At 40.1% G+C, this 16,415-nt stretch overlaps 1 protein-coding gene across 6 annotated transcripts in view; it reads left to right on the forward strand.

Annotated features, from left to right (window-relative positions):
• Nucleotides 1-344: 344 nt before the first annotated feature.
• Nucleotides 345-16,415, forward strand: part of LOC137621649 (ral GTPase-activating protein subunit beta) — a 260,222-nt gene continuing 244,151 nt past the window's right edge. For all 6 annotated transcript variants that reach the window (XM_068352115.1, XM_068352116.1, XM_068352117.1 and 3 more), the window contains exon 1: nucleotides 345-482. The gene's annotated coding sequence lies outside the window, so the exon portion shown is untranslated. The remainder of the gene's footprint in view (nucleotides 483-16,415) is intronic.

A 16,415-nucleotide genomic window follows, 5' to 3' on the forward strand; every position in this document is an offset into this window, starting at 1 on the left:
GAATACAGAAGTGGTCTTATCAGTAGAAAAATTTCACATTCAGAATTTAATTTTGCCATGGATGAAAGCCTCTTGTTACTTCTCAATATCCTTTATAAAATGAAATAATTAAACTGTTGAGAAACCAAAACTGCATCAGGAAAACAGACTTAAAAAGGGTTCTACATAATTCACTAATGGTAGTTTCATGTTTGGTAATTATCCTCTCCTTGTGTTTGATCTCGATGTCAAGTATGTAATATATAATACACATATAAGATATATATATTATAAAATAAAAGGGAGAGCTAATACTCACTTTAGGAAATATTAGTGTATTAAACGCCAACGTAAGATTGAAGGTCTGGAAAGTAAGTCCGATTTCTTAGTTGATAGATACGTAGCAACATCTAGAATCTGACAACTAAACTTGGAATTTGTTGTAAATAACGTGTGGTGTTTGTGTTTGTCTGTCCTTTTTCCAGCATGATCAGTACGCTAGGGTAAGTAGCTAAGGCTTTAAGTTGTTTAGGTTAATTGTGATACTATTATAGACCTGCTGTATGTCTCAACCTTATTTGGTTTTAGCCTACGGTAGTGAACTTGACATATCCCATTTAAATAAGTTAATATTGTCTTTAGAGGTATCAAATTGACAGAGGTCTGTGATTTTGTTATTATACATCCAAGAAAGTGATTTTTAGAGAAGAAAAGGCTTGTTTTACCATTATATACCGCTTCCCCAGTATGTTTTCCCCACCCAATACCCCGAGTTCCCACTCAGGGTCCCCCTTTATCGGTGGATATAGTTATATATATTTCCGAAACTATTATTTTTTGCGACAGGAACGAATGTCATTTGCGAAGAGAACGGACCTTTTTCCATAGAATAAAGTAGTTTTTTCCCTAGGTTACATTACCCTGTAATACAGAACAATAATACCACAGAACCTTACAAAACCACCTAACCTAACCTAGTAGTTCCCAGGTCACAACCGCTAGCCTGACACCCCCTTCCAAGGTCACAACCGCTAGCCTGACACCCCCTTCCAAGGTCACAACCGCTAGCCGGACACCCCCTTCCCAGGTCACAAACTAAAAGTAAATCTCAAATAAATCCTTCCATTATGAAAAAGTAAATCACAGCTAATTCCTTACCTTATGATTGACATCGTTGCCTTCTTTGTTTTCTTGGAAATCATTACAAAAGCTTTGCAGTAGAAAATGTTCTGGCCTTCCCTGAAAATTAAGTCGGAATCCGACCATTGAGGCCTTATTTCGCTGTTGTTTTGTAATTTCACAGGAGTAACAATAGCTTTACACTGAACGGAGAGCATTTCCATCATAATCAATTGCAGACCTAAACGAAGTTACACTAAATTTCGAAATAGATTGATGTTCACTCTTCGAGACATCTTTACGAGATGGTGGTTAACTTAAAACTGAAGGCGAAGGTGGGAAAAAAAATGGCTGTTGTAGATCAACATCTGGGGACTTATTTAGAATAAATTGTAAGCTGTTAATTGGGTTAAGAAAACCACCTGATAAATACGTCATTGTAAATGCACAGAAAGCTCAGCAATCCATGGGAAAAAACGCATTCGCAATAAGTCCCCTTCAGTCTCTCAAATGTAGACTTAAATGGACTTTGAGTGAAAAATGTACTTCACATTTCAATCGACCGATACGTAAGTTATTATGCTCCAGCCCCCATTAAACATATAGAGAAAAACAACAAACTAGCCAGCACTCGCCCATTTCTTATAGCAAATTTCATTTGCGCTAGCAATTAAACTATCATATATTAACCAAATGTTTGATTTGATCTAGATCAACTGGCTTTAATGGGCAATTTTAAGGGAAAACCACAGAAAAGCAATAGGACTATGGTACTTCAACTGGGATGCATCCTAACACTTTTTGAGTTTTCCGCATATGATGAACACCTTTTATTGTACCATATGTAATTTTATTTTTGAATAATTTTGAAATACTTGTATGATAGAATAGGTAACCTGTCCGCAAATGTATAATGTGCGTACTACTGCAAACTTTTTCTAACCTAACCTAGGATACCATGTGCAGTTATGGGCTTTATACATATCAGTAATCTGTTTAAACTTATGGTAAAGTTTTACAAGTCTGCAGGGTATCATTTTGAACAGAAAATATGTTTTCCTGTAGCAAATAACGTGATTTAAAGTGCTATGTACAAACGATCGAATGAGACCTACAACAACCGACCTGTAGAATGTCAACGAATAAATGAAAAATATACCGTTAGTATAGGATATAGATAATTAGCGTATTTTTTCGTCGGTTTATTATACAACCAAGAAGTTAATGTATAGAGAAAAAAAGTCTTGTTTTACCATTATATACCGTTTCCCCAGTATGTTTTCCCCACCCAAAATTCAGTTCCCACTGAGGGTCCCCCATTATTGGTGGATATATATATATATATATATATATATATATATATATATATATATATATATATATATATATATATATATATATATATATATATATATATATATATATATATACTGTATTTCAGAAACTATTAATTTCCGACAGGAACGAGTGTCATTTTCGAAGAGAACGCACCCTTTTCTATAGAAAAAAAGTCGTTTTTTTCCATAGGTTACATTACCCTGTAATAAAGTACAATATTACTAAACTTATTACTCTCTCTCTTCTTTTTTTTTTTTTTTACATAACCTAACCTAGGATACCATGTGCAGCTATGGGTTTTATACATAACAGTAATATGTTTAAACTTATTGCTCTTTTTTATATCTTAGAGGACATAAGTGATCTCATGAGTATTATTTATTACAAATAGGAAATACTTAAAGCTACTAGACAATAAAGTTTAATATGACAAAGACTAATTTGCTTTATTTGGAGGTAATATAACAACTTATCCATTCTGTTAATTTATAGAAAAACACGGGTTAACATTTCTTAAAGAAAAGAAAAACTTTTACTACGCTAAATGATGTGCTTTCAACGAATTTGACCTTTATTTCCACAGCAAATAAGCTGTTCAGCCGTTTTGGATCCCCCCCTTCCTGAAGGACACAGATGGGAACCTGGGATTTTGGGTGCGCGATAACAGGACAAAACATGATAATGTAACACTTAAGGTTTGTAAAATTGGGAGCCTTTGTATATCAGCGGCCAGTTCCTCGCGCGTTCATGAAAAATGGACATCAACTAACATAAACTTTCCCCCCAACCTACCCTACGAGCCGTGTCCCTACCTACTTACGTAAAGGGGGGGGGGGGCGCTAATGCCCCCTGCGAACCCCCTTACTCTGCCATATTCTAAGTTAGACATAATGATACATACAGGTGGCCACTATCATACATACACCCCTAAAATTGATTGATTGATTTAAATTTTTTGGCATGTAAAAGGGTACAAGAACCTAACAAGCCTATATAACCAAACCTAGTACGGTAGTTCCCAGGTCATAACCCATAGTTGGGGACCCCCTTCCCAGGTCACAAACTAAAAGTAATTCACAAATAAATCCTTACCTTATGATTAACATCATATGGTAGGCATGGTAGGAGAATGACGTATGTTCTCAGGGAGTATAAACTCGTCTTGGAGCAACAAGGAATCGGGCTAGTGCGCAGAAGTATAAACTCGTAATCGCGCAAGAAACCATGTACAAACCAAAGCATAAACATCCGACTTGCAAAATGTAAACAAAATGGTGAAATAAACATTTCAAAGGAAGGGAATCCCCTTATTTTGTTCAATTTTTCTTGGATTTATTATGTGTCCTAGAGAATAATGTATAGAGAAGAAAAGGTTAGTTTTATCATTATTTATTGATTCACCAGTAAATTTTCCCCACCCAAAACCCGGGTTCCGACTGGCTGGCCTCCATTACCGTAGGATATATTGGGGTATATCTTATTAATTATTTATTTGGGAGGGAAATGAAGGTAATTTTCATAAGAAATTGTAGTTTTTCTATATATACCCCAATTTTTTTATTAGCAAAGTTTGTCCCCTGTTTTTTTGTCATAATACCCAGTGCTTTTGCCGAGGTAGAAAAGTGGCGCACAAGTAGAATTTTTTTTTTTTTTTTGTGCTTTGACATGTCAAAACTATAACAGATGTGAGCATATGGTTTGCTGCTTTATGTCAAGTTATGATTGATCTTTTTCATGATGCAAGCAGAATATCTTTGCGGTGCTAAGAAATGATAAAATAGTGTGTTATTAGCTTGTATTTTTTTTCTTAGCAAAAAACAGATATTTTGAAAAAATAGTCATGACAAATATATAATGTATGTTTGTGAAATTTATTTCATGTGAATACAGTATTATATAAAAATGGTTTATCTTTCATGGTGAGGAAATTATTTTGATAGAAATTTCATTGTTAAAAACCTGCGACTGATTACAAAATGCTATATTTTACAGAGTTCAGTATTGATATTTTTCAATCTACTTATGGTTATGTTACGTATCTTACCTAACATAAGAATAAAGATAGATAGAAACTGTAGTTAGAATAAAGAACATAAATAAAACATGTATGTATTTTTTTCTTACGCAGATACAAACCTTTGAGTTACATACTGTATGTGGGTTTACTCCTAACTTGTTTTGCTATTACCAGACAAAAAAAAGGGCTTAACTGGCAACCATGTATGTAACAGCAAACTTCACACTGGGTAGTGCGCTCATGCCTTGTGAGGCTGAGTAACTGTTCTTTTGGTCACTGTCATTGACAGTTCTCCTCCCCCGCTGCAATTATGACTCCACGCTGGATTTTATTAGTGCCCTTTTTCCGTTTTCAGTGCATTATTTTAAAGTGTGATTTGTGAGATGAATGGTTTTTCAGGTAGTACGCAAACTTTCTCCTGGCCTTGAATGCCACCCATGTGGAACCTTCATGAGCTGGGTCAAGGTACTGTAGATTCACACTCTTTATGCCCGAACTGCTGTGGTAGGTGGTGTTCATATGACACACCTTGTAAATTTTGCAGGGATTGGCTTCCCTCCCAGTGGGAAAAGTATAGTGCCCGTTGCAAGAAAAGAGCCAAGAGGGTTAGGTCCTGCTCCACTTCTTCCTCTGTTGAGAGCAAGAAATGGAAGCGTCTCCATGTGACGTGCGATCTCTCACCCTGATCCTCCTTTACTGGAGCTCCTTTTGATCTTGGTAGCTGAGGATGATGGCTATAATAGCAATAATTTTCAGATTAGTGAAATATTTGTTAATATTTTTATCGGATGATTAATGCAATTTAGGATTTTTTTGTAATTCAACTTGGAAAACACTGCTGCATTGAAGAGGGAGTCAGATTGTTGACACCTGTAAGAGTAGTCAGAAAATACTGCCGCAATGATGAGGGAGATATATCGTTTACACATGTAGGAGTTGTCAGGTAGTTGTTGTCCAGGTAGGGTGTTTGCCCTGGGGTTCCGAGGTTGTGAATTTCTGGCATGGGACCTTTCCTGCTATTTTTCCCGTTGGTTGGTGAGTTGCAACTTGAAGGTCGTCCATTACTCAGTCAAAGGGAGCTTGTAAGGGGAGTTTAACTTCAAGCTGTCTAGGCCTATTCCAAGAAAGTATGGCGTCCAAAATCACAATGGACATGATTAAGGTGTTCACTGGCTTAAGAAGAAGTAACATTAGTAGCTTAGCTATAGAAAATATCAGACTTAGCCAGTTTTATTCCTTAGTATCTGGAGGGTGATGGTCTAACACTTTATTTGGATAAGGGTGATGAAGACCAAGAAAGCGCTGCAAAAATTCAGAACAAAATTGAAAGTAGCAGTTTCTGATGATCCATTCTCTGCTTTTGGAAAACTTGTTCAATTGAAGTGGAGAAGAGAATCAGTTCATGTGTATTCTAATGAGATTAGGATGTTGGCTGGTTTAGCTAAGCATGATAAGGTTGGTTTAGAAAATGTGGTGAAACTAATTTTTTCAATATTTAACTTAGCCGGTGATTATAAATCTGCATCTCTGTTGCTCGACAGACAACTCTACGGAAAAACTCGCCAGCGATCGCTACACAGGTTGCGGGTGTGCCCAACAGCGCCATCTGTCGACCAGATAACCCAGCTCTCAATGTAAACAAAGACTCAATTTTCTCTCTGTCGAGGTGTCGACAAGACGTACTTTACTCGCTGTTGCTAAACTGGAGTTTTTCACATCTATTTGGTGAAGTACTATATTCTAGTTTTGAGCTTTCGCTATGCAGGTGTTTTATCTTCATCTTAAATCTTGAACTCGTTATGGATAGATTTAATTATGGTGACAAAGAGAGTATGGACTTTCTTTCACTTTTAAAGGGCCGACCCTTCCCTTAGACGGAAGTGTGTTTAGGCTTTTAGTAATTATCTTATCACGTTATAGATTTTCCTCTATATATTTTATATCTCTCCGCCTTTATTAGGCCTCTTCGATTAACTTTCCATTTATTATAATCATATAAAAATAAATTTTAATGTTTTGTTTATATGCGACCTTCCTGAGAGTAGGCGGTCCTAACTTGGAAACCGAAGTTAATCAACGTTGAGCCCTTTATATCGTAATTAGCTTTTAAAGAGCTAAGGATTTAAAACTTTTTAAATGTAATATTTTTTGAAAGAATTTCTTTGATAGTCTTCGTACTGTTTTCAAAGATGAACTAACGTTTAGTTTTTTTATGCTACGCAGTTGTTGACGTTCAGGACGTTCAACATGCGCTCTATCGTTACGATAGAGAGAGAGTGTATCACGGTTTCACTTTGCAGTAAGAGTAAATCGATTCTGACGTTTTGTTCATTCTTTCTTAGCTTAAATGTTTTAAATTCTATTTTAAAGGAACTTTTTATTTGAAAAACCTTTCAGTTTTTTCCTTTAGTCAAATAACATGTTTTTTTGACGAAATATAATGGGCTCTTCTCTTAGGTGCGAAATCAAGAGAGAAAGAGAGAGAGAGATAGAGACGGAGGGAGAGAGAGGAGAGAAAACGTTCCGTTCAGGCGGGTAACGTTGTTCTCGAGTTACTCTCGTCCCTAGTCGCTGTACGGGGAGGAAGGATAAAACGTTTTTAGTTTTTTATTCTCGTCCCCAGGCTATGTGCGGTGAGAGATTGAAAACGTAGTTTATATGAACTAGTGTTTAGTCTCTTTCCCAGCCACTGATTTTTTTATCTTAAATATGTTTTCTGTTTTTTGCTGGTATTAATGAGCTTGCATTATACGACTGATTTCGCAATTACTACCTTTTAAAGAAGGGTAGAATTGCGTGTTTCAGGTAGAAATCAGTAAAAGTTTCGATTTCAGTGAAATAAGTGCAAAACAGAAAATCGAAGTGATAAAGTGATATGCACAAAGTGTTACAGTGTTGCGTCCGAGGGTTCGTCTGTTCATGCCTGTCGTTCACCTAGTCCGGGACCTCTTGCATGCTCCCAAGCCAGGGGAGAAGTAATGTCAAACGACTTATGGGTTCGAGAGGCCTTGATCAACGAACAGATGTTTTTCCCTCTATGGTATCGGGTGTATCTTACCAAGATCTCCCCCACCATAAGACGAGAGAGACGTTGTTTCTCCTCGTCATCCGAAGGCTTTTCGCATAAGAAACCTGTCACAAGGTTTTGAAGCCCTTAAGCGAAAGTCAGTCCTTTCAGGACAGGTCCAGCGTCCTGGTTACAACCCTATGCAGTCATCGGATAACTGCTCGCCGCCTAACAAAAGCGTAACACAGACTCCGAGAGTCTTTTTTTGTTGGCAAAGTGTTGCGGTCACAGACGTTACCCTCGTCTCTTACCACAACCATTTCCGTTGATCCTTAATGGGTTGTATGGCAAGACATGCAGTATATGCTTGCCTCCCTTATGGAAGACTATTCTGCTGATTAGTCCGTTGAGTCTAGCCGTTTATCTCATTGATATCCTGGCTTTCAGCCAACCTAACGTTCCTTTGTGCTCACTGTTGACGTTGGCGTAGCTTAGTCACGTCAGTCAGGTTGTTTAGAACCACACTCGATGCGGTCTCGTGTGGTTTTTCAGCCGCATTTGGACGTTAGGCCACTTGCTGATGCTCCTGTTGACGTTCAAGACGTTCACTAACAATCGGAGTTGACTTGTTTTGACGCTGTGCGTCAACCTCCGCATTCTAGAGTTGTTTTGACTGCTCAGTCTAGGCAGTCAAAGCAGTCTCGAGTGGACGCTGTGCGTCCTCATGCACCCGTTGTGGTTGACAGTTCAGTTGTTGACAGTTCACAGACTGTCAAGCAGTTACATGACGTTGCGTTCTGGTCCGCTACTAATGCACCAGTGAGTGTGGACTCTGCTTGTAAAGCATTGCCACCACGGTAGGTCTCTCCCTTGCTTGAGACTCAGCTTTTATCGGACAAGGTTCCTGTAGATGAGGAAGTTGCTGTTCCCCCTCCTACTGATATTCCCTTGAGGACTCTGTCAGATGGAGAGGAGCCTAAAGCTGCTTAGCCCCCTATGGACTTTAATTAAATCATGATAATTTTTTTAAGGATCTTTGTCCGGATCTTTTTGTAACTGCTGCTCCTCGTTCGCCTAAACGTCAGAGCTTACACTAGGCCTAGCTACTTCGAAGCCGTTGTTTTTAAGCTAGTGCTCTCTCGCTCTCCTAGAGAGCTTTACGTTGGCTAGGCGACTGGTTTTTCACCAGGAGGAGTTTGGGGGATACAGCCTTTGCTTTCCCTTCTTTTAAACTGGTTTATAGAGCGAGAGTCTGATATGACACGAGAGAAGTTCTCGACTTGGGAGTTCATGCCTCTGCCCAGATAGACTTCTCATTTCTCGTAGACTCTCCCTGGCGCCTGGCCAGGAGACGCTCCAAGTTTTTTACAGGTCAACTTCACAGCTGTTTTCGAGCCTTTGAAGTTTTGCTGTACAATTATGTCATGCATAACAAGGCTTTCAGGGATGGTAAGCGGTACCTCCTCAGTCGCTAACCCCGTCTGTTGCCGCACCTGCTCCCGTAGACCCTAATGGGCTTTGCTGCAAGACATGCAGTCCAAGCTTGCGTCCTTGATAGAGGACTTTAATGCGGAGAAGGTTGCTACCGAACCTTCTGGCCAACAACCTTCCAACCGGTCGGTTGTGCGCCCTGTTGACGCTGAGGTAACCTACTCGCGTCTGCCAGTTGAGGTGGTTCCTCCACCGATGCGACCCAGTGTGGGTTGCCAGCCGCACGTTGACGTTAAGCGACGCTCGGAGGTGGTTGTTGACGTTCAGGACGTTCAACAACCAGCAGAGGTGACTTGTTTTGACGCAGTGCGTCAACCTCAGCAACCCGGTAGGGTGTTGACTGCACAACCCAGACGGTCTAGACAGTCTCGGGTTGACGCTGTGCTTCCTCACGCACCCATGGTTGTTGACAGTTCACAGACTGTGCAGCAGTTCCATGATGTTGCGTCCGGCTCCGTCACGCATGCACCAGTGCGACCGGACTCAGCGAGCCAGACGTTGCCCACTCCGTTGCCGTTTCCTCATCAGTTTTCGGATGAGGAACCTTCTGATGAGGACGTTGCTGAACAACAAGACGATCAGCCCCCAGAATAGATCAAGCCCTGCTATCCATCCAGAAGATGCTGAAGAAGGAACGCTGCTCAGTCAGGCTGTGGATGAGTCTGATAGGGACGCTGTCATCCGTGGAACAATTTGTGTCACTAGGAAGACTACACCTCCGTCCTCTTCAATACCATCTAGCTTTTCACTGGAAAAAGGACAAGACGCTAGAAGCGGTCTCGATCCCGGTTTCCGAAAAGATAAAGTCTTGTCTGACTTGATGGAAGGACAATATCAACCTAAGAGAGGGTCTTCCCCTGGCTGTTCAGACTCCCAACCACGTTCTCTTCTCGGACGCATCGGACGTGGGCTGGGGCGCGACACTAGACGGTCGGGAATGCTCAGGACTGTGGAACTCGAGTCAGAGGAGCATGCATATCAACTGCAAGGAGCTGTTGGCAGTACATCTGGCCTTGAAAAGCTTCAAGTCTCTCCTTCGAGGCAAAGTGGTGGAAGTTAACTCGGACATCACCACGGCCTTGGCGTACATCTCCAAAAAAGGAGGTACCCACTCACTGACGTTGTACGAGATCGCAAGGGACCTGCTCATCTGGTCAAAAGGTCAAGACATCTCCCTAGTAACGAGGTTCATCCAAGGCGACTTGAACGTCATAGCAGATTGTCTCAGTCGAAAAGGGCAAGTAATTCCAACCGAATAGACCCTCCACAAGGATGTGTGCAAGAGACTTTGGGCCACTTGGGGTAAAACCATCCATAGATCTCTTTGCAACCTCGCTGACCAAGAGGCTTCCAATCTATTGCTCTCCAGTCCCGGACCCAGCAGCAATACATATAGATGCTTTCCTCCTAGATTGGTCACATCTGGATCTCTACGCATTCCCACCGTTCAAGATTGTCAACAAGGTACTGCAGAAGTTCGTCTCTCACGAAGGGACAAGGTTGACGTTAGTTGCTTCCCTCTGGCCCGCGAGAGAATGGCTCACCGAGATACTTCGATGGTTAGTAGACGTTCCCAGTAGTCTTCCTCTAAGGGTAGACCTTCTACGTCAGCCACACGTAAAGAAGGTACTCCAAAGCCTCCACGCTCTTCGTCTGACTGCCTTCAGACTATCGAAAGACTCTCGAGAGCTAGAGGCTTTTCGAAGGAAGCAGCCAGTACGATTGCTAGAGCAAGGAGAGCGTCTTCCATTAGAGTCTACCAATCGAAGTGGGAAGTCTCCCGAGACTGGTGCAAGTCAGTTTCTGTATCCTCGACCAGTACCTCTGTAGCTCAAATAGCTGTTTTTCTCTTATACCTGAGAAAAGGACGATCCCTTTCAGCTCCCACTATCAAGGGCTACAGAAGCATGTTGGCATCGGTCTTCCGGCATAGAGGCTTAGATCTTTCCAAACATAAAGATCTGCAAGACCTCCTTAAGTCTTTTGAGACCACCAAGGAGCGTCGTTTGGCTACCCCTGGATGGAATTTAGACGTGTTACTAAGATTCTTCATGTCAGACAGGTTGGAGCCGTTACAATCAGCCTCCCTGAAAGATCTCACTCTTAAGATTCTTTTCCTGGTATGCTTAGCCTCGGCTAAAGGAGTCAGTGAGATTCATACCTTCAGCAAGAACATCGGATTTTCGTCAGAAAAAGCCACTTGTTCGCTACAACTTGGTTTTCTAGCCAAAAATGAGCTGCCTTCTCGGCCTTGGCCTAAATCTTTCGATATCCCCAGCTTATCGGAGATCGTAGGCAATGAACTAGAAAGAGTCTTATGCCCTGTTAGAGCTCTTAAGTTCTATTTAAAGCGTACTAAACCTTTACAAGGCCAATCTGAAGCTTTATGGTGTTCAGTTAAGAAACCATCCCTGCCTATGTCAAAGAATGCTTGGTCAGACTTTATCAGATTGTTAATACGAGAAGCTCATTCACATCTGAGTGAGGAAGACCGAACTTTGCTTAAGGTGAAGACGCACGAAGTTAGAGCTGTAACAACTTCCGTGGCCTTTAAGCAAAATATATCTCTGCAAAGTATAATGGACGCAACCTATTGGAGAAGCAAGTCAGTGTTCGCGTCATTTTACTTGAAAGATGTCCAGTCTCTTTACAAGAACTGCTACACACTGGGACCATTCGTAGCAGCGAGTGCAGTAGTGGGTGAGGGCTCAACCACTACAATTCCCTAATTCCTTATTCTTTTAATCTGTCTCTTGAAATGTTTTTTTTTTTATGGGTTGTCCGGAAGGCTAAGAAGCCTTTCACATCCTGGTTGATTTGGCGGGTGGTCAAAGTCATTTCTTGAGAGCGCCTAGATTAGGGGTTTGATGAGGTCCTGTTGTATGGGTTGCAACCCTTGATACTTCAGATCCTAGGGGTCGATCAGCATCCTAAGAGGATCGCGAGGCTCCGTAAGGAAGACGTACTTAAAAGGCAGAGTAATTGTTCAAGTCGACTTCCTTACCAGGTACCTATTTATTTTGTTTTTGTTATTTTGATAACTTCTAAAATGAAATAAAAAACTCTTAGCTCATAAAAGTGTAAACATATATTACTGGTCTCTACCCACCATCCTGGCTGTGAATCAGCTATATAATCACCGGCTAAGTTAAATATTGAAAAATGTTATTTTGATTATAAAATAAATTTTTGAATATACTTACCCGGTGATTATAAATTAAATGACCCTCCCTTCCTCCCCAATAGAGACGCAGTGGGACGAGGAGAAAATTGAGTCTTTGTTTACATTGAGAGCTGGGTATCTGGTCGACAGATGGCGCTGTTGGGCACACCCGCAACCTGTGTAGCGATCGCTGGCGAGTTTTTCCGTAGAGTTGTCTGTCGAGCAACAGAGTTGCAGATTTATAATCACCGGGTAAGTATATTCAAAAATTTATTTTATAATCAAAATAACATTTTGTTAATGGTTTTCCCGCTAACATTACTGTTGCTTTACTGCAAGTGCCAAATGTGATGACAATGGCAATGAGTGAATTGATTAATCATGCTAGAATTTTGTCATCTAAACAGAAAGGTGGTGTGGTAGCTGTAATTGCCAGAAAGAGTGGCTAAGGAGCAGGTTGTGGGAAACCTGTGAATAGGGCCAAGCCTTTTCAGTTTAAGGGTCAGCATTTCTGATGTGGTGGACCTCATTTGATGAAAGACTGTAAAGAAACACAGGTGAGCTGTTTCGAGTGTAATAAAATTGGTTGTATGGCCAGTCGTTGTCAAGAACAGATTGCGGGATACGAGTAAATTGTGGCTGCTGCGCTTGTAGCCGCCATTTTAATGATAAAATGATGCACCTTGATACATTGCCTATACAGTAATTGATGATTGGATTGATAATGAGCCTGCAAAGGGACCTGTAGATACAGGTTGCTCTACATCTGTGGTACATTCCTACATTCCCAATTTGTACCCCAATGTTGAAGTGAAGTGTACATCGGTGCTTTTGATGTGAGTCATATTAAGTGTAAAGTTGCAGATTGCGTGAAGCTAGGTGTGACTGGTAAATGTGTGACTCTGAGGGCTCTTGTGTTGTATCAACTGGTTAATATCATTGATGTAGTCTTAGGAGTTGATGTTATTGACCATTTGGGAGGTGTCACAGTGATCCAAGAAAATGGTATGTTTTCGTGCCTTTGGTGTTGCTTCTGTTGGTCAAGAAATTGAGCATAGACTTAGTGGCGATAGTGATGACAGTTGTTCAACAGTTGTAATTGAAGACCCAGACTTTCATGCTGTGTTGGATGGACAGAATTGGACAGTCAGGTGGTTTTGGAAAAACAGTGTGTGTACCTGTGACATTGACAAATAAAGTAAGTTGACATGATAAATGGCTTGAGGTTTGGAAGAAGGAAGAATTTGAGAAGGAAATGGACAGATGAATTGCTGAAGGTATTTTAGTTCCATGGAAAGAAGAGGTTAAAGCTGGTATCATTCCTCCAATGGCAGTAGAACAGCCAAAGAAGAAGGCGAGACCAATGCTTGATTTTTGGGAACTTAATGTGAATGTCAAGTGTCACTGTTGATGATGTGACTTATGTATGCACCGAGACTCTACGTAAATATCAACAGACAGGTTAGAATGTGTCTGTTGTGGATTTGAAATCGGCCTACGTACAGTTGAGCATTGATGAAAAATTGTGGCCATATCAACTAGTGAACTATAAGGACCAGACATTTTGCTTTACAAGACTGAGATTCAAGTGGAACTCTACAGCACCGATTATGTCTAGGATGCTAAAGACCATATTAAGTGAGAATGAAAAAATTGAGAAAGCAACCGGTTCATATGTAGATGACATTTTTGGGAACGAATCGATAGCTTCTGCTGATGAGGTAATTAGTAATTTGGATACATTTGGGTTGATAACAAATCCCCTCGAGTCACTCGATGGAGGTGCTGCTTTAGGATTGCAACTGCTAAGAGTTGGAGGAGAGTTGATGTTTCAGAGAGGTAATAGCGTGCCTGAAGTTGCAAATGTGCTTACAAGGGGGGAATTGTTTTCAGATTTTGGTACATTAGTGGGTCATTATCCCATAGCTGGATGGCTAAGAGTTTCATGCAGCTTTATTAAGAGAAGAGTCTCAAGAGCCGTTGGGAGGATCCTGTTGGTGAGCAGTCCATGTTGATAATTAGAGAGGTAGGCTAATTGAAAGAGTAAAGTTTGATGATCCTGTACGAAGAAATTGGTATGTCTCGGGTGTAGAGCATGGTTTTGTGTGGTGTGATGCCAGCAAAGTTGTTATGGGTGTAGTTTTGGAGATAAATGGCAAGATTGCTGAGGATGCTGCTTGGCTTAGAAAAAAGGATGATTTCAACCTCATCAATGTTGCCGACTAGAAGCTGTTTTGAAAGGGTAAATGTAGCTATTATTATTATTATTATTATTATTATTATTATTATTATTATTATTATTATTATTATTATTATTATTAGCTAAGTTACAACCTTAGTTGGAAAAGCAAGATGCTATAAGTCCAAGGGCTCCAACAGGGAAAAATAGCCCAGTGAGCAAAGGAAATAAGGAAATAAATGAATGATATAAGAAGTAATGAACAGTTGAAATAAAATATTCTAAAAACATTAACTTTAAAACAGATATTTCATATATGAATTATAAAAGGACTTATGTCAGCCTGTTCAACATAAAAACATTTGCTGCAAGTTTGAACTTTTGAAGTTCTACTGATTCAACTACCCTGTTAGGAAGCTCACTCCACAACTTGGTCACAGCTAGTATAAAACTTCTAGAGTACTGTGTAGTGTTGAGCCTCATGATGGAGAATGCCTGGCTATTATGATTAACTGCATGTCTGGTATTATGAACAGGATGGAACTGTCTGGGAAGATCTGAATATAAAGGATGGTCAGAATTATAAAAAATCTTATGCAACATGCATAATGAACTAATTGAACGACGGTGCCACTGATTAATATCTAGATCAGGAATAAGCAATTTAATAGACCGCACGTTTCTGTCCAACAAATTAAGATGAGAATCAGCAACTGTAGACCAGACAGGAGACCAATACTGTACTGTTCTAGAAACAAGGCTGAATGAAAGAATTAAAAGACTTTTTCAGAATAGACTGATCACCAAAAATCTTAAAAGACAATCTCAATAAGCCAATTTTTTTGTGCAATTGAAGAAGACACAGACCTAATGTGTTTCTCAAAAGTAAATTTGCTGTCGAGAATCACACCTAAAATTTTAAGTCATACAAAGTTAAAGAAACATTATCAATGCTGAGATTCAACTTCATACCCCATAATTTCCACTTTGCAGTAAATTTAGCTAGATCTCTATTAAGGGATTCAGCAACCCCAGGAAATGGAATTGATGCAAAACGAGTAGCATCATCTGCATATACTACAAGTTTGTTTTTGAGGCCAAACCACATGTCATGAGTATATAGTATGAAAAGTAATGGGCCAAGAACACTACCCTGAGGAACACCTGTTATCACATTTCTATACTCACTATGGTACCCATTAACAACAACTCTTTGCAATCTATTACTTAAAGATTCAATGATGATGCTAAGAAATGACCCACCTACTCCAACTGTTTGAGTTTGAAAAGAAGGGCCTCATGATTAAGAAAGTCAAAGGCAGCACTAAAATCATGGCCAATCATATGATCTTCCTGACCACAATCAAGGGATTTCTGTACACCATTGAAGATAGTAAGAAGGGCATCACTTGCTCCAAGGCCTTTGAAAAAACAAACAAATTGCAAACAATGGAACAAATGATTACCTTCAGCAAACCTATTAATACGTTTTTCCAAAAACCGCTCAAAAACTTTAGATAATGTTGGAGTTTTGGAAATTGGGAGGTAATCAGTTGGACTTGAGCTACCACAAACACATTAGGTGGGGTCTAGAGCTGGTAGAGGTGAGGATTGACTCTGCAACTGTTGAAGCATGGTTGGAATCTGTAGTAAGTGCTGGGACATGAAGAGATGATAATTAAGAGACGTTTGGGTACATTGAAGGAATTGATTATAGAGTTTGGTATGAATATTGTGGTTCATATGGTGCCTACAGAGAAGAATAAAGCTGATATTTTGACAAGAGTCAAGAAGAATAGGTTGATGAGTAGTGAAGTTGAACATGCACATCTCTGTGCAGGTGCTGTAGTTGATCTAACAGAGTTTGATAGTAAATACCATATGGGATTTGACAGAACACTATATTTAGCCAAAAAGTTGGACACCGAAGTTTGCAGAGAATGTGTGAAGAAGGTAGTTCAGTGTTGCGATCATTGACAGTCCATTGATCCTTCGCCTGTGATGCATAAAGGAGGTGAATTAAATGTTGAAAGAAACTGGCAACGCCTAGCTATTGATGTTACTCATTACAGACGGATACATTATTTATCAGTGGTGGACTGTGGTCCACGTCGTTTTGCAG

The sequence above is a fragment of the Palaemon carinicauda genome, chromosome 28 (assembly GCF_036898095.1).
Source record: "Palaemon carinicauda isolate YSFRI2023 chromosome 28, ASM3689809v2, whole genome shotgun sequence".
NCBI lineage: Eukaryota > Metazoa > Arthropoda > Malacostraca > Decapoda > Palaemonidae > Palaemon > Palaemon carinicauda.